This window comes from Grus americana, chromosome 1 (assembly GCF_028858705.1).
Source record: "Grus americana isolate bGruAme1 chromosome 1, bGruAme1.mat, whole genome shotgun sequence".
Classification (NCBI taxonomy): domain Eukaryota; kingdom Metazoa; phylum Chordata; class Aves; order Gruiformes; family Gruidae; genus Grus; species Grus americana.
Genome location: NC_072852.1, coordinates 187,915,101 through 187,939,256, shown reverse-complemented (window position 1 = coordinate 187,939,256; position 24,156 = coordinate 187,915,101). Strand labels below are relative to the sequence as shown.

The following is a 24,156-nucleotide window of genomic DNA, read 5'->3' as shown; positions in this document are numbered from 1 at the left end:
CTGGGCCTTTCATTTTGGAAAAATATCCACATTTATGAAATTATCATTTTTTGCTGTATCCATTGTCTCTGTCCTTTGCTGAAAGAAACTGGAGATTTCTACTTTCACAGACTGTGCTGGTTTACCCTGAAATAAAATGCTCATCAGGCTACAGAGGTAAGGGCCAAACTAGAATATGATGCTTGTCATTTCAGCACAGTATTCTTCTTCCTTAAGTTTAGACACCTAACTGGCCTTTCTGGAGTGTGAGTTACTTCATCCTCAGACAGGCCCATTCGCGGGGTAGCTTTCTGGTAGTGCCTATTCCTGTCACTTGGTCATAAAAGGAGCATAGATAGGCACCCATCTTGTAGATGCTTATATTGGAGCAGGAGAATTAAACCCATGGGTGGGATTGTTTTTTTCTTTTTTCTTTTTTTTGTTTCATCCATAGATATCTATGTCAGACATCTTTATTTCTGAGTTAATTATATTAGACTCCCTTTGTGCTCACAGGGGAGAAATAAGGACACAATTTATTTGACCTATTTTGGTCTAATCCAATTTGAATAAGACAAATTGTGTCCTAGAGGTGCCTATTAAGGGAGCTTATGGTGACAAGCTCAGATGTAAACGCTCCTATTCTGGATGTCTTAAAGTGCCACCCTTTAAATGTGTAAATAAATCTACCCTGTAGTCAGATTTCAGAGATTCATTAGGTCATTGGCAAGATCTGTTTTACTCCCACAGCCCGGGTGGTCTATAGGGCACAGTGATCACATCTATGTCCTTCACCGTGGGCTGGTGTTGGGTGTAGCTAACTTCTCAGGCATCCCTCCATGCCTCCCAATGGCACGTCTGGCTCAGAAGAGGGGAGATGCCTGGGCAGAGGGCACAGTGTCCTGAGGGCACAGGACAGCTGCTGCAGGAAGGTATATAGGGACCACGTCCCTGATGGCAAAGGGTTTGATTAACATTTGCAGGATGCTTACCGCTCACTGCCACAGCCCTGCCAGTAGTTCTTACCAGCCGAATAGGAAGTGCTGTCCCCCCACGGGTGGCATTTAGTGTGCCTGGGACAGTCAAGTAATGGAAAGGCTCTGGCAGGGGAGAGAGGAGGAAGGAAACAGGCATTTCCTAATGCAGATCTGACAGCTGCGGCAGACCCGCTCCAGGAGACTCTTGGTCTGTCCCCAGTTCCTTCCTCTCCCACCGGTTGTGCTGGAGATGCCACCTTTTCAGCCGCCCTGGCTCTGTTGTTTGTGTAGCTGCCGAGGGGCAGAAACCTCCAGCATGGCAGCAGCAGTGATCATCCTTTGCTGCTTTTTCTTAACTCAATTACCATTTGTGCCTACAAGGCAAAATTAACAACTCCAGCTGCCAGTGGATGCAAGCTGGAGAAAGTGATGAACACATTAAACTTTTAAGGCCTAAGCCTGAAACAGAGAATTGAAGCCAGACTTAGGAGATCTCTGCCTCACAGGGGACACGGGTTTTGATCTGGGTCTTCTTTCTGTGTCTTTGCTCCTTGTTTAATTGTAGGCCTTCTCACAGTAAGAAAACAAGAGTGGTCTTGTATGAAAGGACTTGTCTGGAGCATAGAGAAGCACTTTGGGAAAAGCAGAGGTTGTAGAGACCTGAACAGTGTCATTTGTCATGGAACTGTCCAGGGAACAGCTCATTAATTGACATAAATTGAAGTGTATGCTCTTATTGGTATATCTGTATAGTCAAATTATAGTAAGTGACTCCTACTTAATTACTTTATAATTTTTGCTGCTGGATTTAGTTGAAATGTGTTTAAAAGGGAGCAGTTAGCTATGAGAGAAAAGGGGAAAAAAACCCCCACCATCAAGATCTTTCCACTTTGAGATAAGCCAAGCCAACAGGGAAAACTTTTTGGTGCTTCTTACAATTTCTACATAATGTTTTTACACACTGTTACCTATATCTAGCAATCAGAGGCTTCAGATTAATTTCCTCAAATTCACACTTAGCAGAAAGCCTGCTTTTTTTCCCAGCTGGATCAGTTCCCTACACCAGGTCACTGCCCATGCTGTTGAGAAGGGCAAAGAACAAGTGCTAGGTTACAGCTAGGAATGGGAGCTGGCCTCATTTTTCCACTGCTAATTGACATTGTTAATTAGACTACACCCTCATGGGGTTATCTCATGGCAGATTAGGCCAACCTAAATGTGGGCTGCCCTTCACAGCCCCTGCCACCCTTCTATAAGCATATGTCCCCAAAACTGCTCACTACACCATGAATTGCAGGAGCAGCACTCTTGGTGTGTGGGAGATGATGGGGACAGGGAGCAAAGGGAGAGGCCGGCAAATCGGTGGACAGTAGCCCAGAGTCATAGAATCATTTAAGTTGGAAAATATCCTGAAGATCATTGACTCCAGCCCTTAAATATGGTGTTTCCGCCCGGTTTCGAACCGGGGACCTTTCGCGTGTTAGGCGAATGTGATAACCACTACACTACGGAAACTCCAGCTAAAAGCATTAAATTGCAGTGGATGTGTGCATCTGGGTAATCTGAGGGTTGTGCTCTGATTTGGAGACATGCATGATGGGAAATTATTATCAAGATGTGGAAGAGCTTTATTCTGAGATTTTTGCTTTATTTTGTATTGTCTCCAGCTCTGAGGTTTTGGTGGGAAGCTTTCTCTCTGAGGACGTTACTGTGTGGAAAAATGTAAAAATGACCAAGTTTGCTTTCATCATAATTAGAAATATTACACAAAATCACAGAATGGTAGGGGTAGGAAGGAGCCTCTGGAGATCATCTAGTCCAACCCCCCTGCCAAAGCAGGATCACCTAGGGCAGGTTGCACAGGATCACGTCCAGGTGGGTTTTGAATATCTCCAGAGAAGGAGACTCCACAACCTCTCTGGGCAGCCAGTTCCAGTGCTCTGGCACCCTCAAAGGGAAGAAGTTTTTCCTCATATTGAGATGGAACTTCCTGTGTTCCAGTTTGTGCCTGTTGCCCCTTGTCCTGTCACTGGGCACCACTGAGAAGAGTCTGGCCACTTCCTCTAGACATCCACCCTTTAGATATTTATAAGTGTTGATGAGATCCCCTCTCAGTCTTCTCTTCTCCAGGCTAAACAGACCCAGCTCTCTCAGCCTTTCCTCATACAAGAGATGCTCCAATCCCCTCATCATCTTTGTAGCCCTCCGCTGGGCTCTCTCCAGTAGTTCCCTGTCTTTCTTGGTCTGGGGAGCCCAATATTATTTTATTATTCTTATTAAATATTAATTATTATTATTAAGTATTATCAGAGCTTAATCAAAATCTGAAATTCCAAATGCATTTATTGTTGCTATTCCTATTTTTTATTTTCCTTTCTTTTCATTTAAAAAATAATCATCCAAGTGTTAACAAAGTAAACTGCAGTTTGTTTAGCTTCCTCTTCCCAAACTTGTCATTGACGGCTCGCCTTATTCCCCTAACCTTCTTTCTTTGTCTCCTAAATCACTTAAAGTCTAAGCAGCAAAATATGTAGACGTCACTGTGAATCCTCCTCAGGCCACTCTGGGGGTTGATGCGCACAGGGGGTTTATGTGCACTGCAGGCTGTCGTGCAGAATCAGGGTACCCCCGCTGACCTGGATTAGCTAGCTCAGGTACCAGACATAGTGTGACTGCACTGCAGAGGACAAACTGTTCTCACTGATTACATAATATCCGCACCGTCAAAGTCTGCTATTAATATTTGTGATTAATGACACTAAATTTTATTTATGCTTCAAAGAGTTTTGAGAGTGAGGAAGAGGAAGGTGGCAGGAAGTGTCAGGAGGCATGGCTAGGAAAACATTTAGGAACTGCCTGAGAGGAGAGGCTTGGTAGATTTTGCAGCTGGCTTCCCTCAGCCCTTGGTTTCATTACATTAAAAGGAAATTCAGAGAGAAAGGGGCTTTTCCAGTTCAATGGCTGCTTTGGAGAAGATAAATATGACTTTTGGCTTTCATTTTCATTCCCAAAGAGCGTAGAAGAGAGAAAGAAGAGCCTAAGAGTTACCACGGGAAAAGAAAAGAGGACAGATAACTCCCTTGTCACCAGGGCAAGTGTGAGATTGAAAGAAATGACCTCAAAACCTCCCACGTAAGTTATACCTATACACTTGTCCTGCAGCAACATAATTCCATTTTAGCAGATTTTTTTTTTTTTTTTAGCTTTCAATATCCATGAAATTAAGGATCCAAGTAGACCTTTCTAAAATAAGCTCATTTGGCTATTGGTGCACAAGCAGTTGGTGAGGCTTCTGGGGACATGTAAGTGACCTAACATGAAAAGCTCTGAGCTAGAAAAATGAATGGCTCAATGAACAGGATTAAGAGTACTGCCTAGGCAGGTATACATAAGCCTTCCTGCTCTCCTTTATTGACAAAGAGCATTTCCACTTTTCCTGGTGGAAGAATATTTGCAGACATTTCCCTAGAATGTTATTGTAGGCTGCTTTCATTGCTTTCATTAGTGAAGTTGTAAGTAAATGAGGCAGTGGGTGCCTTTAGCACAATGGTGGTACATTCCCCAGGAGCATAGAATGCTTGGCTAAAGCTACAGTGTAGACCAAGATCTTTCATCATGCGCCTTTCTGTTTAATGACTATATCCTAACGTGCATTCACTGCAAATCTAACCTCTCTTTCCTACTTTGATATTGAATCACTGGGCTATGTAAGCCAAAAAGCTCCTGAGTTTGTATACTTGAAGTAAAGAAAGGGTTTAATTAGTTAGCTTATCTCTGCTGTCTCTGATCCTGAAGGAAAACTGCCAGCTAAACAACTATCAATCACAGTTTTTTTAAGGGTATATAATATCTGCTTCATTTAAATATTCATGATTTAGTAAAGCGAAGTCAGCTGAAGGACAGGTTCTGCTTTCTAGCACTGCACCAGATGGTATATAAGGTATAGGTAAGTGACACCATAACAATAGGGTAATTGCCCATTTATTAAACTCTACCCATATTTTGGGAGGTCTTCAAGAAAGGCTGAACCTAATTCATTCAAATTACCAGTGTTTGCCAGTGATTTAGGTTATTTATATGCATTTACTGTGCAAAACTCATATGCCCAAAAGCCTTTCTGGTTTTTGCAGCTGGTATTGATCAGTCTAAGATATTACCAGACCTTACCAACCAAGAAATAAAAGAAGAACCAGCAGCATTTCTGGAAGACGTGCTGGCATACAAGTACTTTGGGTCATTTCCTTCAGGAACAAAACAGATACCTTGGCCAAGGAACTGGTAAAATATAACCTTTAAATAGTTCCATTTAAAAATTCTGTGACCAAACTTCCTTATCAAGGTGGGAATGCTAATATGAGCACGAGGGAGAGGTCTTGAGAGTACCAGAAATAGTCTTGAGGAGGTAGAGCTCCTCGTGGCCTCCACCATGCCCTTGCAACTTTTCAGGTTTGATGGACAACCAACATCCCACAAGAGCCAAAGGCACATGGTGCCTTGCAGCATCTACAGGACAAGCCAAGTTCGTTTTTTCTCATCCAAGCTGGAAGAGCAGGAGTTCCTCCTGTGAGAACAAGAAGCCCACAGAGAGGATGGCAGCAAAAGTTAATGGGAAATGGGAAAGTTCAGGAAAGGCTGAAGTTTGGGCTGAAGTTCAGGAGAGCCACAGGAGATTCACAGCAATTCTAAAGAAAAGATGAGTACAAATAACTGGATGCTTGGAAAGCTGCAGACAAAACAAGCTGTAAGACTTCCTTTTTTTCAGCTCAATCATTTTTGCGAGCTGGTAGTCTAGGGTGCTCAAAGCAATAAGGGCCTGTGGCCAGGTGTTATCTGACTTTGAAACTCAGCAGGTAAAATTCTGGTACAACAAATTTGGTACAACTGTGTTTTCTGTGACTGATGAACATGTAAATAAAACAATTATAAGGCCATAAAAATAATGAAGTGCAAACTTTGAAATTGTTCCTTCATACTTTTCTAACCTCTGGAGAAAGCAGCAACTTTTAAAGAATATTAAAAGAAAAAGACCTTGAAAATGAACTCCTACAGTATGTTAATCTCTCCTGACTCCCCAGCAGGTACAGCAATTTAAATACAGGTCTAGTCATTGTGATCACCAAAACTGTGGGTGGGAAAAGCGACTGCTATGTACGGATAGAAATGTCATTCTTATCCTTGCAGTTACGGCTTCATTAGGTTTATTCAACATATAAGTTATTGCACATCGGTCTTTTGCAATGTTGATGTTTACTCAAAGCTGTATGAGTACTGCTGCAGCTGCTTTCCTAAATGCTCACCTTTGCAATCTGGGCTCACACATGCCCTGCTGCTTTGTGTTAATACCATGGAAGTTCCATTTGCTTCATGCCACACCCGGACCCCTTTGCTACCTCCGGATTGTCTCTAGGTACCTGCTCATGGTCCAGCCATGGTACATCAATACCACCTGCCTTTAATCCCTGCTGCTGCCCATCCATGTCCTGAGATAGCCACATCCCATCTCCCTGTGGTCTGTCACTATGAACTTCCCAAACTCAAAGCTCTCTAGCAACTGCCGACACTTTCTTTTCCCTCATCGCTGGCACTGTCACTGCCTCGCCCCAGGGCATTCCTATTCGCATGTCAAATTTCCAACTTGGAGCCTGAGTAAAATAAAGAGCAGGCCCCAACTCCCTTGCAGAGGAAGGGCAGATAGGTAAAGAAAGGAAGAAGCTGAGGGAAGTGAGATAAGGTTTGCACAACTAGAGCAAAACACGCAGTCCTGTGAGCAGCAGAACAAATTAAAACTGAGCTTATTGAGGATTTACATTTTAAGGAAAGTATTCCTGTGTGGATGCTCTGGTTTCTAATCAGACCTGAACTCACCCAGCAGTTCTTCCCTTTCTAAAGTCCTTAAAAGCACCCCTTCACTTAGTTGCCTATTTTCATGAGATATGGGGAAATTTAATATCCTTAGGAACTCTGCTCCTCTTTCCCGTGTGGCTGAAATTAGCCAATTCCTTCAAAACATATTACCCAGGAAAAGGCAGACATATGTTGTGAACGCTAGTATGTACACCACGCTTTCCAAAGAAATTGGGCTAAAATAAATTGCTCTTTGCTGTGTTTGGATATTTTCCTGTTGGAAATCTGCCCTGTGATGTTTCAAAGTTCTCCTCTTGCCCAAAGACCAGAGCGTGCAAAGGGGTGTGAAAGTTTTTCAAAAGCTCAGTACAACAGCTTTGGAGTGTGTGCGTGTGTGTGTGTGTGTCCCACAAGAGGCAGTGCTCATGGCGGGGGGCTACACCACCTCTCTAAGTCCCTTATCTGCCTCACAGATCTGTGCCACTGCTCACACCTACTCTCTTTGTATTGCCTGTGGAGAACACACTCTTGCTCTTATCCTACACAGCAAGTGTGAAACCTGAACACTGATCTTCCCCACACTTGATATGCAGTCAGTATGACTCATCTGGTCTTTACAGTGCCCTGCATGCTTTTACACTTCCATGTAAGATGCTGAAATATTATTGGGGTATTTTGGATAAATTCTTTCTTCTGAGAACTGACAGAGAATTTATTCCAAGAATAAAGACTTCCAAGAGTTTATTTCCAGAATAAACTTCTAAATCATATCCAGTAACAAGAAACTAACTCCTCCCCTTAGAAACCATCGTTACTACATGGGGCAGAGAAAACCAGTAAGAGACCCATGTCCACCCTAAAGCACTGTCTGGGTTTAAACAACAGTATTTTGGTTCCTGTACTCTAAGAAGTTGCATCTTTTGGGACTTCTCCTCTGTCTTTGAACACACAAATAGGAGTTTCCACACAAGTTCAATGAATGTTTGGAGTAAAGTTTAAACCTGTTTTATTATGTTTCAGTAAGGATGCCATTCCCTACTAGTAATGCAGTTCACACTGCGTGCGCAGTAGTATGCACAATCTAGACTATGATCTTGCTGATATACATTAGACCAACATGTTGCAAGAAGAGTTGGTGAGACATGGTGAACATGACTCAATGAGTGGTAATTAGTCCAGTGGGAAATACAATCTCAGAAAGTTACTGGCAAGAGACAAATTTAATGGGGGAGGGAGAATATGTGGGCAGAGAGTGGGAGCGGGAAGGGAGTGAGAAAGATCTTTGAGCATGTTTCCCTTCATTCTTCATCTGGGAAATATCCCATTTCCACATCCAATCTGCATTTTCCAGGAATACATAAACTGTGTTTGATAGCAACAAGTACAGAGTAATTGTGGTTTTGTTTCAGCATGTCAATAATAAGCTTTTCTAAACATGTCACTGTACAAAGCTGGCATTGTATAATATGATTACTAACATCAGTCAAGCACATTTACATTCATTCTCATGTCATAGAAAATCACAATGGATGTGTCTGCAATGTAGGCAACTGCTGTGGAGCATGGAGGTACTTGAGCTCAAGTCACACGATCCAGTTCAGGTAGCAGTCCAGCACCACTGCAGAGAGCTCAGTGCAAACAAGAAGTCATTAATAACCCAGCTTCCCTCTCTGAAGTGTGAATTAAGTTCAAAGCAGTGGAAACAAGTCCCACGTAGTACTATAAAGCCACTGTGGTCTGTCTACAAGGCATTGCATCATAATCAGTATGGGTTCTTGGCAGATATAAACCATGGGGCTTGAAATATTGGCCAACCAATCTGAGCTGGAAAGGACAAGACTTATAGGCTAAATGCAGTGGAATTTTTGGGTTGACTGTACCTTGTTTAACTTAACAATGTTAACAGTGCAGTGTTTAGGCTCAGCCAATCATTTGTAGCATGATTCATTTGTCTACATATAGACATAAAAACTATGTTAGACACCCTAAGGTATCCTGCCTGACCTCCCACAGCCAGTTCTAGGAAATGTGGATCATCTGTAGCGTCAGACCCTCCAACCCTGTGCAGATATAGTGCATCTCATCCCTTCAGTCCCTCCAGTCAATGAAGGCAGAAAGACATCTCCGATGTGGGAGTAACCCCTTGGTGGAATTGGTGTCTGAGGCATGAGTCAAATGTAGGAACACAGACATCCAGTGCTACTTGAGATGTCCCAGAGTAACCCTACATCCTCACAGGACTGGTAGATATGACACAAGACCTGTATCCTACTGGAGCAACTGGATACTCAGAGGTACCTTAGGAAATCTCAAATTGCACCAGACCCCTGTGTCTAAAGAACTGAGTTGTGCCCAGAGAGGAATGGGATGAGTTGCTGCCAGCAGGTACCTATTTTCTCACCGGCTGGAGAGGGAGACTAAATGACTGGTTTAGATGGGTTTTGGATGTCTGAAGTTGGGTGAGATGAATGCATATGGTAATGCAGAGTTCGAGGGCAGTAGTGTGAATGCCAGAAACTGCACATAGCATGTGTGCAAGCATGGCAAGCCACATCCTCAGCTCCACAACTGCCTTTAGCCTTCAAATTCCTTCATATAGCACAAACTACTGGTCAAAGAAGGCACATCATCCCATGAGTTAAATATAAGGGACAGCGCTCTTGCCTTCTGTTGCACAAGCAAACATGGACACAACGCACAAAGATCAAAGTGTAAAGAAAGGGAGAATTGGGTTGGAAAAGATCAAGTCATTTCACTAATGAGGCCACTCCTCCATTAATTACATTAAGTGTTCTGAGGATTCAGTTGTAAGGATCAGAATCAGAGCTGAGGGACTATGTGTGACAGAGATGCTGACAGCAAGTCAGTGAAATTACATTTCGACTCATTTGGGCTCTGAAGCCCTTCTTTCCCCATCAAAGCATGGCATGAGCCAACCTATGGGGGACAACTTCACACCCACATAGGAGATAGTAATGAGTTGTATAGTTCCTCTGCTACAGTTCTCAGGAGTGTATGCACTATAATTATTCATTTTTTGTAATCATTCTATTTGTATTGCTGCCATACTACTCTGGGCTGTTATCTCACCATCCCCCTGAACTAAGCAACAGCAGCCCTGCTGGTCTCCATTTGGAAGGGAGCCACTGAGAGACATCTGATCCAGAAAAAAACCTGTCTCTAATCCAGTAACTGAACCGATGTCCTAATGTGACACAGTTCCGTCAAAACTCCTCTCTGTGGTATCTATGGACCATCTTTGGGAATTTGCTGTCTTTAACATGCACCTACCTGCCAGTTTACTTAATGTCTACAATATGGTCCTTCCTCTTGAAATAAGGGCATTAGTGCAGACCTGAGTGCGGTTCAGTGGTGAGATCCCAGCTTTGTACAACACAAACCTGCTTGTTTGCTGCTTTGATCATGCATTTTAGAGAGATCTGAGGGTGAGGGACCAGTATCTGGCCTGATGGAAGAAAATGCTAGCAACTCAGATTTCCCACGTCATCAGCAGAGTCAAAATGAGTAAAGGAAATAAAGGAGAGGCAAGGAGGCTTGGCAAAAACAAAATGCATGTTTCCCTCTGAATCTGGATTGGACTGGTTTATATGCTGGACATCACACAAACACCGGGTACTAAAGGTAGATTTGTTCAAGTGAAGCAGAAAGCTCCCATCCTGAGTGTTTGGTGTCATCTTCACTCCTTGGAGGCTCTCTGTCAAAGTCAACTCCAGTACTCTAGGTAAATTTTCATCACAGCAATGACACTCTGCCCAGTGTCAAGTTATTCTGCAGTTTCAAGTAGATGTAGTAATTGCATTCATTCCAAGCCTAAGTAGCTTTTTTGTGTTTCAGTGTGCCACTCATCACTTTAGCACTCCTCATTCAGAAATAGGGATGAGACTCCTGCATCTGTCTCTACATGCCTGCAGCCCATCAAGGCTCCTTTGGGATAAAGATCCTGCTGAAAACCACTATGTTTCCATTATTTCATTATATATTGATCATGCCTAGTTATCCACAGTGCTCTGATGTATGTCATGTGGCTGTGTGGTATGTTCCTGTGATGGTACCTGTCAGAAACATCCAGTTCACAGCTGTCATATCATATATGCCATCTGCTCGGAGAGCTGGGCATTGAGCTGTACAAGAGCAAAGAAAAGGACAAGAAAAACTCAGCGAGGTCTGGGGGAGAATGAGCTTGAAAGAATTTTCCCTCCTATGCATAGTATGATACAGGAATACAAAAAATCATTTTACTCTGTGCACCAAAACTGGAGTCATTCTTTCATGCCTTAAAGTATTTCGTGCATGCCTGTATCCATCTCTCTTCCTGAAGCATCCAGAAGTTTACTGTGAGCAATTTGTTTACTCTTCCTATTTGTTTACCTTTTCTAAGCAGATGCAATCAAAGGACTACTGCAATTTGCCCTTTAGTACTAGGACTAAAGTACTGATAACAAAAACCCATCTCAGCTACCTGCAATTGCTGGTTGAAAATGAGTAAATTCTTGAAAGAGTTAACCATAAAATGCAGATTCCTTATGGCTTTGGTTACAAAATGGCCCTCGGGAGGGGCTCAGCAGGTGTCAGGCGTATACAGAAATGACAGGGCACAACATCCAGGCCACTTTCCATGACAGCCTGCAACAGCAGACTGCATTAGCAGCAGCAGCAAGGCAGCACTGATGCAGTACAGGATCCACACAAAGTATTGCATCTTGCTTGTCCAAAGTGCTTCTGACTCCTTGTATGAGCTTGAGTAGAGGGAACATGAGGAGGTTTTTGCATGAATATGAAGCTGGGCTTTTTTGAGGAAACAGGATTGTGTTGGAAACCTTTTCTCCCTTCTGTCAGAAATCGACATCAGAAAATAAGTCAAAATAAAGAAGAAAAGCCTTGACAAAAATTTGAGAATTCATGACATTAATTTTCAGATAAATTTGACTTTGTAATTATTACTTATATAATTATTGCAATTAGCTGAACTTCTTATAAAAATAAATCTTCTGGATTTTTTTTTCTTTTTATGTCAGAAATATCTGACATTGGAACTATGTAAAATCTTCTTTCAAAGGGGAAATTAATAAATATTGACCTTCTTTCCTGAACAATGTTGCTTTTGCCAAATCAGAATTTTCTGACAAAATTGGTCATTGAAAATTTTTCCAACTAGACTTTCAAGGAACTTTTAAGGGAATAGCAAGTCTATACAGAAAAGAGGCCTCCAGTTTAATTGAATCAGTCACAACATCTGTCACTGAAAACTGTCAAAATGTAGTTTACCTTAGGGGGAAAGCGTCCAGATGCAGAGATACATTTAACTGTATAATGACATCTGTTATGCAAACCCATATTACAAACTTAGATCTGTATCTGTTAATGGGTAAGGCAAAAATTAAGCTGAAATAAATGATAAAGAACAATTTAAGATTACAGACTTAATTAAATGGAACATAATGGGTTTTACTCCTGAACAGTTGATTAAAAGCTGGGATCTGATCAGAACAAAAAAACCCCAAACACATCAACATACAAGGTTTAGAGGAAATATTAGGTGAATCAAGAAATGGGCATTACTGGCAAGGCAGATCAGTATGGATGCACCCTGACAGATCTCAATGATGCTATGATATTTGCCGAAAGCTTTGTTGTGGACTAGGTCATACAAATGGAGGACATAAGTTCTACATGAAAATTTTGCTAGAGTCTAAGATAAATAGGCAGATTTTTATGGCTATAAGTCTAAAATTACAGCAATGAAATTCTACTGCCAGATCAGCCTATGGAAAAAGGCAAAGACTAAAGCTGGCAAGATCCATACAGAAAGAGCATGCTTGAGATAGAAGATAACTAGCCTTATTTATATGGTGTCGTGGTTTAACCTCAGCAGCTTGCTCACCCATCGTCCCCCCAAGGGGAGGGGAAGGAGAATGAAAAAAATTTGTGGGTTGAGATAAAGACAATTTAATAGGATAACAAAAGAAGAGAAGACAAAGAATAGTAATAACAACAACAACAACAATAATAAAAGTGATGCACAAATGCAATTGATCACTACATGCAGAAGGAAGCAAAAAACAACTCCATGCCCAGTCTGTTTCCAAGCAGCGATTTTGCCTCCTGGCTAGCTTCCCCAGTTATATATGGTGCATGGCATTATATGGACCAGCTACTAGAAAGAAAATTATCTCTATCATCTCAGCTGAAACCAGGACATATGGCTTGCTTACCCTTTTCTTTAATAGTGGGAAAGATGAGAGGAGAATTAATATTCAAAAAGAAAAATTCCAACAAATAAAGACAAAAAAAAAATCTAAGTTCAGTGCGCGGAAACTTCTGGAGCAGGTTAATCTTCAGCCAGGAAGTACTAGCATGTGAAATCACAAGTCCCGCAGCAAAGCTTTTCTAAATGAACCTATTAATCTGTGACTAGTGCATTAACATTTTAATTTAGCAAACACAGCACTCGTATTTATAAAAGAGAAAAATGACCCATGTAGTTACAGAATTATTAGCCTGGTTTCCAGTGTATGCAAGGTGTTGGAACAAATTTCAAAAGAAAAACTACCTAACAAAATGGAGATAAGCAAAATTGGGATACAATACAAGCTGAATTTACAGCAATGGATTTTGACAGATAAACTTGGTATCTTTGTGTGATATATTTGTCTATGTTTAGATGAAAGAATGTGATAAACATAACCCACCTGACCTTCTGCTAAGCCTCACATACATTCCAAGGACAAATTATTAATGCTTAAGGCAAAGACAAGGGGGATTATTACTATTAGTTTTAGGAAGAGATCTGGCTCCAGGGTAGGTAACAACAGCTAACACTGAAGGAAGACGAAGCCAGCAAAAGGCAGGTCCTAAGTGGAATATGTCCAGGATCAGCCATTATGCCAGTTGTTCACAATACCAGGGAACAAAAAATAACAAATAGAAATAGTTAATGACACAAATTTGGGAGACAATGTTAATAGAGAGAAAAGTTAGAATATCATATAGGAGGAACCTGATAATCTTGAGCAACGAAGCAATAAAAATCAGATTAAATTTAACAGCCTGAAGTGCCAGGTCAGACACATAGAGACTAATAAAAAGATTTGCTGTAAACTGGGGGCTGAACTGTGATAATGCGAGGAGACGAGAAAGCCCAGACTGGAAATAATCATTCACAGTATGGCCATGAGTCATCAACATGATTCAGCCACACAAAGGTTGATGTAATTGTAGGATGTATCAGGAATGATATTTCCAGTAGACAGGGACAGATGAGAATGGTAAATCAAAGAGGATTATACCTGAAATATGACACAAACCCAGCCACTTATACTCTATATGGTCACTTACTATAAATATCGATGGAATATGAGGATCTAAATAGAAAAACCTTGTTGGTCAAAGAAGAAAGAGGTAAAAAGGGTACATGGAAATTTAGGCTGGAGATGAGTGTCGTGGTTTAGGCCCAGCCGGCAGCTGAGCCCCACACGGCCGCTCATTCACCCCTCCCCCAGTGGGATGGGGAGGAGAAGTATAACAAAAGGCTTGGGTCGAGATAAGGACAGGGAGAGATCACTCACTAATTATCGTCAGGAGCAAAACAGACTGAACTTAGAGAGGAGATTCATCTAATTTATTACTAAGCAAAACAGAGTAGAGGAATGAGAAAGAAAATCAAGTCTTAAAACACCTCCCCCCACCCCTCCCATCTTCTCGGGCTCAACTTCACTCCTGGCTTCAACCTCCTCCCCCCTCAGTGGCACAGGGGGGTGGGGAATGGGGGTTGCGGTCAGTTCAGCACACATTTTCTCTGCTGCTTCTTTGTCCTCAGGGGGAGGACTCCTCTCAACATTCCCCTGCTCCAACATGGAGTCTCTCCCACAGGCTACAGTCCTTCATGAACTGCTCCAGCGTGGTCTCTTCCACAGGGTGCAGACCTTCAGGAGCAAATTGCTCCAGCATGGGGTCCCCCACGGGGTCACAAGTCCTGCCAGCAAACCTGCCCTGGCGTGGGCTCCCCTCTTCACGGGTCCACCGGTCTGGCCAGGAACTTGCTCCAATGTGGGCTTCCCACAGGCCACAGCCTCCTTCAGGTGCCTCCACCTGCTTCGGCGTGGGGTCCTCCACGGGCTGCAGGTGGATATCTGCTCCACTGTTAACCCCCATGGGCTGCAGGGGGACAGCCTGCTTCACCATGGCCTTCACCACGGGCTGCAGGGGGATCTTTGCTCTGGCGCCTGGAGCACCTCCTCCCCCTCCTTCTTCACTGACCTTGGTGTCTGCAGAGTTCCTTACATATTCTCACTCCTGTCTCTGGTTGCAAAAGCTCCTCCAACTGTTTTGTTTTCCTTCTTAAATATGTTATCACAGAGGCGCTGATGGGCTTGGCCTTGGCCAGCGGTGGGTCCATCTTGGAGCCGGCTGGCATTGGCTCTATCAGACACAGGGGAAGCTTCTAGCAGCTTCTCACAGAAGCCACCTCTATAGCCCCCTCCCCGGCTACCAAAACCTTGCCACGCAAACCCAACACAATGAGTAAGGTTCAAATATGGTAAGATGCTGAAGCACCTCGCAAAAGATCTGTCTGCCGGCCTTTGCAAAAAAGTCTCTAAGGCACTCCTTGCAAGGAAAACTCATGGGGCAGAGTACCAGGTAACACAGGCACAGGTAATGCAACCCCTTCATGAAGAAGCGTGATGTGCATGCCCAGGGGATCTTGTAATGTGGCTTCTTGGGGTAGCAGGAGATCTCAAGGACCTTTCAGTCTCTTCTAGTAAATTATCGATCTTTACTCAGCTAAATCCGCAGGTATCTGGAAAGAAATGTCGCCAGAGTAAGATTTGCAGGATTTTGTTTAAAGGTGGATAGGATATGGAATTTGAAGCTCTAATTCTCATCTCAGATACTCTTCTGTGAGCTTCCTTAGGGAGGGAACATTAGCCATTCATTCAGTCTTTTTATCTCCACTATAAGTGAGGAGAGCAGAAATTGTAGGTCAAATTGGGTTTATCATATATGAGGGAGTTTTAAAGTTTTCAGTTCTTACTCTAAGAAAGCCAGGTATCTCCCTTCTTGCTTATGTTTTGAGAGGAGGAGGAGGTGTCAGGAAGGAAATAGGATATAGGACATAGGGCTCAAAAGAGGCCAACAGACCCTCCTTCTTCCACCACACAGAGTGGCTGATGGGTGGGAAGAACCATGAAGCCGTATATCCCGGTCAGAGATGGAGGTGCGGTGAGACCTGCACACAGGGTAGCACAGCGTCTGGCTGGCAGCCGTGGCCCCGCACGCTCAGCAGTCCCCTGCCCGTGTGAAACACATACAGCGTCGCAGTGCACACCAGGCAAGGAATAAACGCTTCTCTTATATGACCTAGTTCAACCCAAACAAATATTCTTCCATCAGCCAGAGACGGGGACAAGCTGGGTTTTGGACTTATCAGAGCAGCTTTTCCTCGCTTGAGGAAGATTTGTGCTCCCAAACTTTTTCCACAGGTGCCATAACCCTCCTCCTAGCTTCTCAGCAGAAAGTTTGACACAAAGTTGCCATCAAATTGCCAATAATTAATTTTACGTTGTGTTTCCTGGACGCATTTTTACTAATTTTACTATTGCTAGGAGTACATTTTGAGGCTCATGAGTGACAATTCTTGTCACAAGGAGCAGATCTCTGATTAATTCTTTCTGCTCTAGATTAATTTGTGTGACAATCATTTGTGACAAAGATAAATCTTTCAAACAATTGCTGTGACAATCTTCTCCACAGAGACAAGCCATCACACTTCTGCTGCTTTACTCTGACTTTGTTTTTTTGATTTTGGAAGTTATTGTTTCCTTAAGACTTATTTTACCCATCTATGAAATCTATGTAAGTCATCTGCATGGAGTATTTACTACATATCTCAGGACATGGGAACTTAATAAACTGTGAAACAATCAACGGGGAAAAGGTGATTGGAAAACAATCTGGGATCTTCAATAAAAAAAGATAATAGCCATAACTTCACAAATATTGCAGTGAAGAGTCAACAAAAACATTTAAAAAGAAGCATGTATTTTTGTGGAAGTTTTTTGTTTGTTTTCTTCTAAGAACTAAGGGTGTTTTCATAAGCAATTTCACAATTTTTGATAAAATTGATATCCAAAATTTCATAAAAAGATTTAGTGAAGTGATCAAAGCTGTATCTAGCAAGTAAACAATATCAATAACACTGAACGAAGTTAATCTGCTTTTTTTTGGCAGGATTGCAATGCTGACTATGCAATCAGTATTTTGCAAAAATATTAAGCTTAAAAATATTTCCTTTTTATTGAAAATTTTGGCAACCTCTCATGACCATGGGTCCACATCGTGGCTTTTGCAGCATTCAGAATCTCTTCTCTGCATGAAAAATTCATAATGTAGAGACAGGGTTATTCTTAGAAAGACACAGATTGAATGTGAGCGGCATGGCGGCGAAGGCAACTTTTTCTGTTAACAGACTCCTGCTCTCTCCCTTATTTTTCATATTTGAATAAAAATATACTGTGCAGCTACCGTTCCTGTTGACACCTTTGGTGTCTAGGGGGGTACCCAACTGCCTACAACAGGTGTTGGCTCTGCAATACACTACACAGCACAGCAAAGTGGATAGGATTCTTCTTTGAAAATGACGTCCACAGTGTTAAGGACTCTCCACTGAGGGCTCCCACTTGCCAGCAAGGGGCACCCCGTAGCTTGCAAGTTTGAACCTAAAATTATTTTCTACAGCTGAGTTTCCAAACTATTTTCTGTTTTATTAAAGACAGACTTCGTCAGACTGCAGGGTAGAGGCAGCAAGACAGAAGCTCAGATTAAAAACAAATTGAGAAGAACCTGAAGAAATATAGGTGCCCAAAGCCAAGAACGTGATCTCTGCCTTTCCCCCTGAAAAGTTGTACCCAGGGTGGGGGCTCCCGGGGGCCTGGCCTTCAGGAGGCCCCCACTGGTGGTGAGCACCCTGAAGGTGCAAGGCTTGGCCATGGTGGTTTGGGGGAAGAAGCTGAGCAGGAAGGAGCGTGCTGCCTCCCGCTCCCAAGCAAGAACCCAGGTCCAGCCCTCCTGCATGACACACCAACCAGGCAGGGCTGCCGACACCTCCACTGCAGACCCTGCTGCTGGAAGGTTTGGGCTGCTCCGCTTGTAGGTGGCTGCAGGTCCAGTCCCAAGGAGCTCAGCTCTCCCAGCCCTGGGTAGGGAGCGGAGGGTCCTAAATCAGATCAGCAGCCATTCCACTGGCAGAGGCACCTGAATGCAGATGTTGCACATGTGTCTGTGAACCCAGATCTCAGCAACTTCGCCTTGCATGGAGATGAGAGTCTTCTCTGGGATCCTGGAGTTACGGGTTAGTGCTCCTTGCCTGCAGGCAGTTGTTAGCACTGCGCTCCTGCAGGTTTTTACTGGTGTAAGGCTATTACTTCCCAGTAGTACAGTGTCATAAAGCTGGACAGGTACAGCAGTGGATCACACTCTGAATAGCTACAAAATACACCAGCGGTTTTGTGTTAGTTGGTTGTGCAGCCTCCTCCTGGGTTACATATGCTCATGCAGCTAATGGGACTGTGATGAAGTCAGAAAATCATGCCTGATTACAAACCATGCAAATGGTATACTAATAAAAGAAAATAATGTGATTTGTATGATAGAGCTCACACACACACACAAAAACCATTTTCAATAAACTATGATCAGAGGGAAGCAATTTCCGTATTTGGGCTGAAAGTTAATGAGCCTGATGCAAAGTGTGAGCAAAGAAACATGGTAGGAAATTAAAATCTTTCGAGAATCATTAAGTGTAGACATCTGGGTTTTCTAAAATTCATTTACACTAAAACTAATTTTCCAATGTAAAGATTTGGCAAATTTAGCTGTAAATTCAGGCAGTAAAACATTCAATGCTGCTGATGTAACAAAGGCACTCAAAATGAAAACTTTTCCTATGAAATGTTGTTTTAATCTATTTCAGTTTAAAAAGGATAAGCAATACATGTCATGCATCTGGACTTCTGCAAAACGTTGGATGCAGTAGTTAAGCTAGAGACTGCAGATTAATGCATCAATTGACAGGAAAAAGCTACATGGGACATGGTGAGAGGGATACTGCAAGAGGAAATTTTGGCTGGATGGAGTTACTGATGGAGGTTCTCAAGGACCACTCAAGAAATAACAGAGTGATCAGTGAGGTGCCCAGCCCCAGGGTGACTCTTAGGCCATTTGTGAGGCAGCCATTGAAAGACAACTTCAAAGCTAAGCTGGATTCAAGTGAGATGTCTCCAGAAAAGGATAGAGAAATATCCCTTCCACAGTTTTAGGCAACAGTGACACCCCTCTTGAATCTTGTATATAATCAGAACATCCATGCTTAAGACAGGAAAAGCAGAGCAGATGCTGGAAATTGTCCACTTACAGACTTTACAGGGGAAGCGACAGACTGGGACAATGCTCAAGGTCCTTTACAAGTAAAGTATCTTTATCACCACATCCATGCAAATGCAGGCTTTTTACAAGCTACAGTTCACGTAGGACGTGTGCTGGACTTAGACTTTGGTCCTACCATACTCCTTAACACAGACCTCAGCATGTCCTAACCTGCCGAAGAGACTGGTCAATCACGTCATGGCTGATACAAGGTACTTACGTCGATGGGTTCCTTCCCAGACAGTGGTGATCTTGTTTGGCACAAAGTGCTATAGGTTTCGTTTGAAGCTGAGCTACATGCATCCTATATTGTCACAGTGATTGTGCAAAACTTAGAGCAAGGAACACACCTTGTATTAGCTGTACTTCAAGCCGTGTTTCTAAGCTTGGAAAAGTCTGGCATGCTTAGTTTGACAAGACAGAGGCTATTTTGCTTTATAAAGGAGAATACTGAAATGTAAAGACAGAGCTGGGATCAGCCAGACCTTTTAGCCTCCCAATAAATCTTAAGAGGATCTTCAGTGACCAGAAAGGAGAAATTTGACTTAATTGTCATCTAGAAAACGGTCAGAGCAAAAGTCATGCCTTTGTCATGCCATGCAGCCCTTCTAACAGCCTGTCTGCTTTCACTGTGCAGCTGTTAAAAAGTCCTTGTGTAGTTGTTACTGATCGTACAGGGAAACAATTCCAGTCCTGTTAAAGTCCCTTGACACTAGACTATGATTTAAAAAATCAATTACACCCAGGAAAAGGCTGTGGCTGACCTAAAAAATGCCAGCCAGGCACAATTTGCACAGCCCTGGTTTCCCTTGGTCTCACCCAGTGTCTGGGTGTGCAGTTTCCTAGGCTGCTCTTTGATTCTTTGCCATTCTGAGGATTTTCAAAAATATATGCCAAATTCAGAAGGGATATGATACTTGCTACCTTTTCATCAAAGTCTATGAGAAGAAGGCAGGATCACTGCTTATTAGGCCTGCTAATATCCCTGTGAAGAAGGTCCGCTGTGGGAGACCATACCTCCAGAAGGTTTGTAATTCGCCATGTGACAAATGCAGCTCCATTGTGGCAGTACTTATGACAGCTTTAAGGTCACCCTTGAGCCAGTGACTAACCATTTGGTCTCCAAAGCAGTTCAGCTGTGCTTGATTCCTGCCTGCACCGTTTGGAGCTTGTCTGTGCCTGGTAGACCATAGGCAGCAAATCCACCATGCCCCAAATTAGCTTTTCCAGGCCTCTCCTTTCCTTTCTCTAGCACCCCTAAATAAAGACAAACCCAAGGGAAAAGAGAAGCAAGGCACAGAGTGCTGTGCAGGATGGCTCTGCTCCAAAAGGCAACCAGGGAAAGCGGGGTAGTTCTCAGTGTTCTTCAAAGACCCCATCATTCCTCCTCAGGCTCCTCTTTCCTGTCTCCTCCATTGCCCACACTGATTCTCTGAGGGCCCGGGTGCTCTAAATCAAACCAAGGAAATGTTCTCTCAAATAAAAAGAAAACAAAAAGTTTAAAAAAGAAGATGTTTTTGAGTTTGTTTTTGTTTTTGTTTTTGTTTTTCCTTCTAGTTGCTATTTTAACCCGAGCTCATTTTGCTGATCCGGTTTACAGTACAGCCCTCACACAATACTGTCGTGAAGGGGTTGGGGTCAGACCTACATCAAATAAATTTGCCAGCAGGCAAATATTCATGTAACTGTATCTTGATGTTATCTAAGCAATTAACATAATTAAGATAAATTCAGAGCAGTAGTTCCCTACCTGCAAAGAGCTTAACTTCTTTCTTTTTTCCCTTTCTAATCCTAAGAAAAGACATACTCTGCAGAAAAGCTTGTATATTTTTTCCCAATTATACTGGGTAGTCTAATAAAAGAATCTCCTGCTCAGTAGAAAAGTGACAGAATTGCAAAAACATCCCAATCTTTAGAAAATCTTTAAGCTTGTTTTAGACCTTTGTACTCATATTACTCTATGAGCTTTGTAAGACATTACAGTAACAGAACTCTGCAAGAGATCTTATGGAAATAAAAGTAATTTTGCAATACAAAAACCTCTAAGCAAGTCACTTTTACCCACTCTTTCTCAGTCTCTCATAGGTTTCACTCACATACTTTCCTCTGATCCATATACTCACAAGTACCAAGTGGCAGGTGCCCAAGCAGTCTTGGACCACTGGTATGCAACGCGGAGGACAAAGGACATCAGCTGCTGAGGCCTCGCCATCTATCTTGGGTTTTGGACTTGCCTTTTGTATCTGTTAGGAGTGGATGCTGTTTTGGATTGTTTGCCTTGTGATTTTGACTCACCCCTTGTAACTGTTAGGCAAAATTCCTGAATTTCACAACTTTTATTTTCCTTGCCTGATAAGCTCTAGTCCTGTTCTTCATCCACTTGACAACTTTAACTTTACCTCAGTTTGTTCCTCCTTTTCATTAGAATGAAATCACAGATACCAAGCTCTGTGGTGATTAACATATGCCTCTCCTTTTAACCTTTGTTCCGCTGCTTCCTCTGGTGCTTTTGCACACACATTTCCATTCTTACTCCATTCATACCGATCTTTATATTTCTATTACAAATTTCTGCAGCACTAGTGGGGTCTTTCCTAACTTGGGACATTAGAATGGACAACTCATTACAGTCCCCCCAGGAATACCAAATTCATGTGGTGAGAACAGGTCAGAAAGCCACTGCTTTTATTTTTTGTTCAAGAATTATAAAAACATTGAACGTGAGCAAAATACAAAGAAGAATCCCATGCCTTTGATTTCACATAACACATTATTTTAACATGGGTACAGCTATTCAGATAATTTGCCCTTGGTTAACATTGTAAGTGCTATTGTCGTCACTTTTAAATGCAGCCATACCTTCTGCATGGGATCTTCCAGGTCAGCTGCACCGCAGCCCTGCTCAGCTCCAGTGGAGGAAGATCACTGCTGATGCACTTCTGCACTCACTGGTTCAACCCTCTTCTGCATGACGCGCAAGCAGGAGTCTCAAACAGCTCTTCTTAATCTCCGACAAAAATGCTTTCTCCTAAGAGCAGACTCATCAGCAAACAAAATGTCATTGACAAAATGATTATAGCGGGATGACAGGATGGATCTCCATAGTAACAAGTAAGTGGGGCTAATGCCACCCCTTGCATCATCACAGGCAGCTACCCAAAGTTTCTTTTAGTTTCTCAGAGAAGGTGGTATGGAGGACCTCAGTTGCTGCTCGACCCTGGGAGGTAGACAGCCAGCAAATACCTCTCATTGCCTGCCTGGAATGGGTAGTCAGATATTGTCACAGCTATGAGCAGCACCTGCTGTTCCTTAAAATTGTTTTAAAGGAAGCAGCAGGACATAATAGTTCCCTCCAAGAGCCCTCTTCTGTTCACCCTCAATAGAGCAAGCAGAGCCAGATCCCCTGCAAAGTGCACTTTGTATTTGCATTCAGTTAATTTTAAATAATTCTGTGTTTCATTTTGGAAGTGAAACATATTGAGTGGTGAGGAGGTGGCCAGGGAGCTTTTCCTATCTTCCTAACTACGTATTTTATTACCATCAACATTTTGACAATTGCAGATATACTAGGCTTCAGCAGCATTGAATACTACTAACTATTTATTAATTCCTTGAAATTTGTGCAACGTGAACAGGATAAAGTTTCAGTCCTTAGTTTAGCTGAGGTTAGAATTTTGGTGCTTTTTAAATGTGCTCATCTCCATGTAAGGCCTTCAGCTAGTATAAACCAGACTATCTTTACTGATTTCAGTGCATCTGTGCCATTTTCCCCCCTCAGTACCTCGTCCTACTGTCTGTCTTGTTAGCTTTCTCTCAAGGATCCTTGCAAAATGGAGGAAAAGGAAATGTTTCTTGCAATTCCCACGACAAAGGTGAGAAATACATGCATGCATTTAGGAGGAAACATATCCCTAGCACGCAAAATTCTCCCCTGAACAGCACAACCAACCTCCAGGTGGATATTCTGATCTTAACACATACAATTTCCATAAATGTCACTGCTAGGTGCCTGACTCATCCCTCAGGCACAAAGCAGCCCTTCCAAAGTGAAGCCAGGATGACACTGAAAACCAGCACAATTTTTCTACTAAGTACTTTTCTTTGTGCTTTTCTGTCATTATACATGAAGTAAAGTTGCTGCCTTGAGACTTGATTCTCCATCAACTTGGTAGATACCTGCTGGGGCTAATTCATGTGAAGTCATGGCATATATATCTTGAAAGGAGGGTATGCTCAGGTCTCCTTATGCCCGTGGCTTTAATGGAGAATGCGTGATGTAAAATGATTAACAGTAGTCTGTGAGCTCTTAATATAACTCGTATCCACAGTTTATGGTTTCTTCCCTGCAATACATTACTTCCTCCATTTCCATGCAGTTTTTCAGGCAGAGAAGCCATGTGAGGAAGTAACTGACTTTCCTTTCAACATGAACTTTGCACTAGTAAAAGCAAGTCTGCTGCTCTGCATTTGCAGAAGTGTTTTCTGACACACAGCAGATAGCCATAAAAAATAACAGAATAGATCTGAACGATAAAAGTTACAAGTGATGACACATAGCCACTGAACTCAGTGATGATATTCCTTACAAATATGTGATATTCCTAATCTGTATTTAAAACAACGATGTTCTAAAGGACCAAGAAGATAGTAAACAAATATAGATCTTTTTGATGTGGTGTTTCTACATTAATAACAGTCAGATTTATTTTGTAGGCAGTGATTTTCACCTTAATAATTGTCTGATTTATTTAATGGCCATTTTGCGAGTGTCAATTTTGTGACTGGTATTAGAGCACTGCTTCTGGAAGTTAGACTACCTGATATCCACTCCTTCACACTACTGTGGGCACATCGGGTCATTTTCACGAGGAAAGCAGTGCTCTTGTAAAAGAGATTGACTCTATTACATCTCTTT

The 24,156-nt window shown here is 42.5% G+C and overlaps 1 long non-coding RNA gene and 1 other non-coding gene across 3 annotated transcripts in view; one reads left to right on the top strand and one right to left on the bottom strand.

The window, feature by feature from the left end:
• LOC129200536 (uncharacterized) overlaps positions 1 to 24,156 on the top strand; it is a 208,637-nt gene that overhangs the window by 124,690 nt on the left and 59,791 nt on the right. Inside the window, exon 3 of one of the 2 annotated variants that reach the window (XR_008574957.1) lies at positions 14,766 to 14,835. This is a non-coding gene — a long non-coding RNA (uncharacterized LOC129200536). Of the gene's footprint in view, positions 1 to 14,765; positions 14,908 to 24,156 lie in introns of those variants that run through there. The other variant, XR_008574956.1, reaches the window with a different exon arrangement.
• Positions 2,399 to 2,471, bottom strand: TRNAV-AAC (transfer RNA valine (anticodon AAC)). The gene has a single exon. It is a non-coding gene; the product is annotated as a tRNA-Val (tRNA).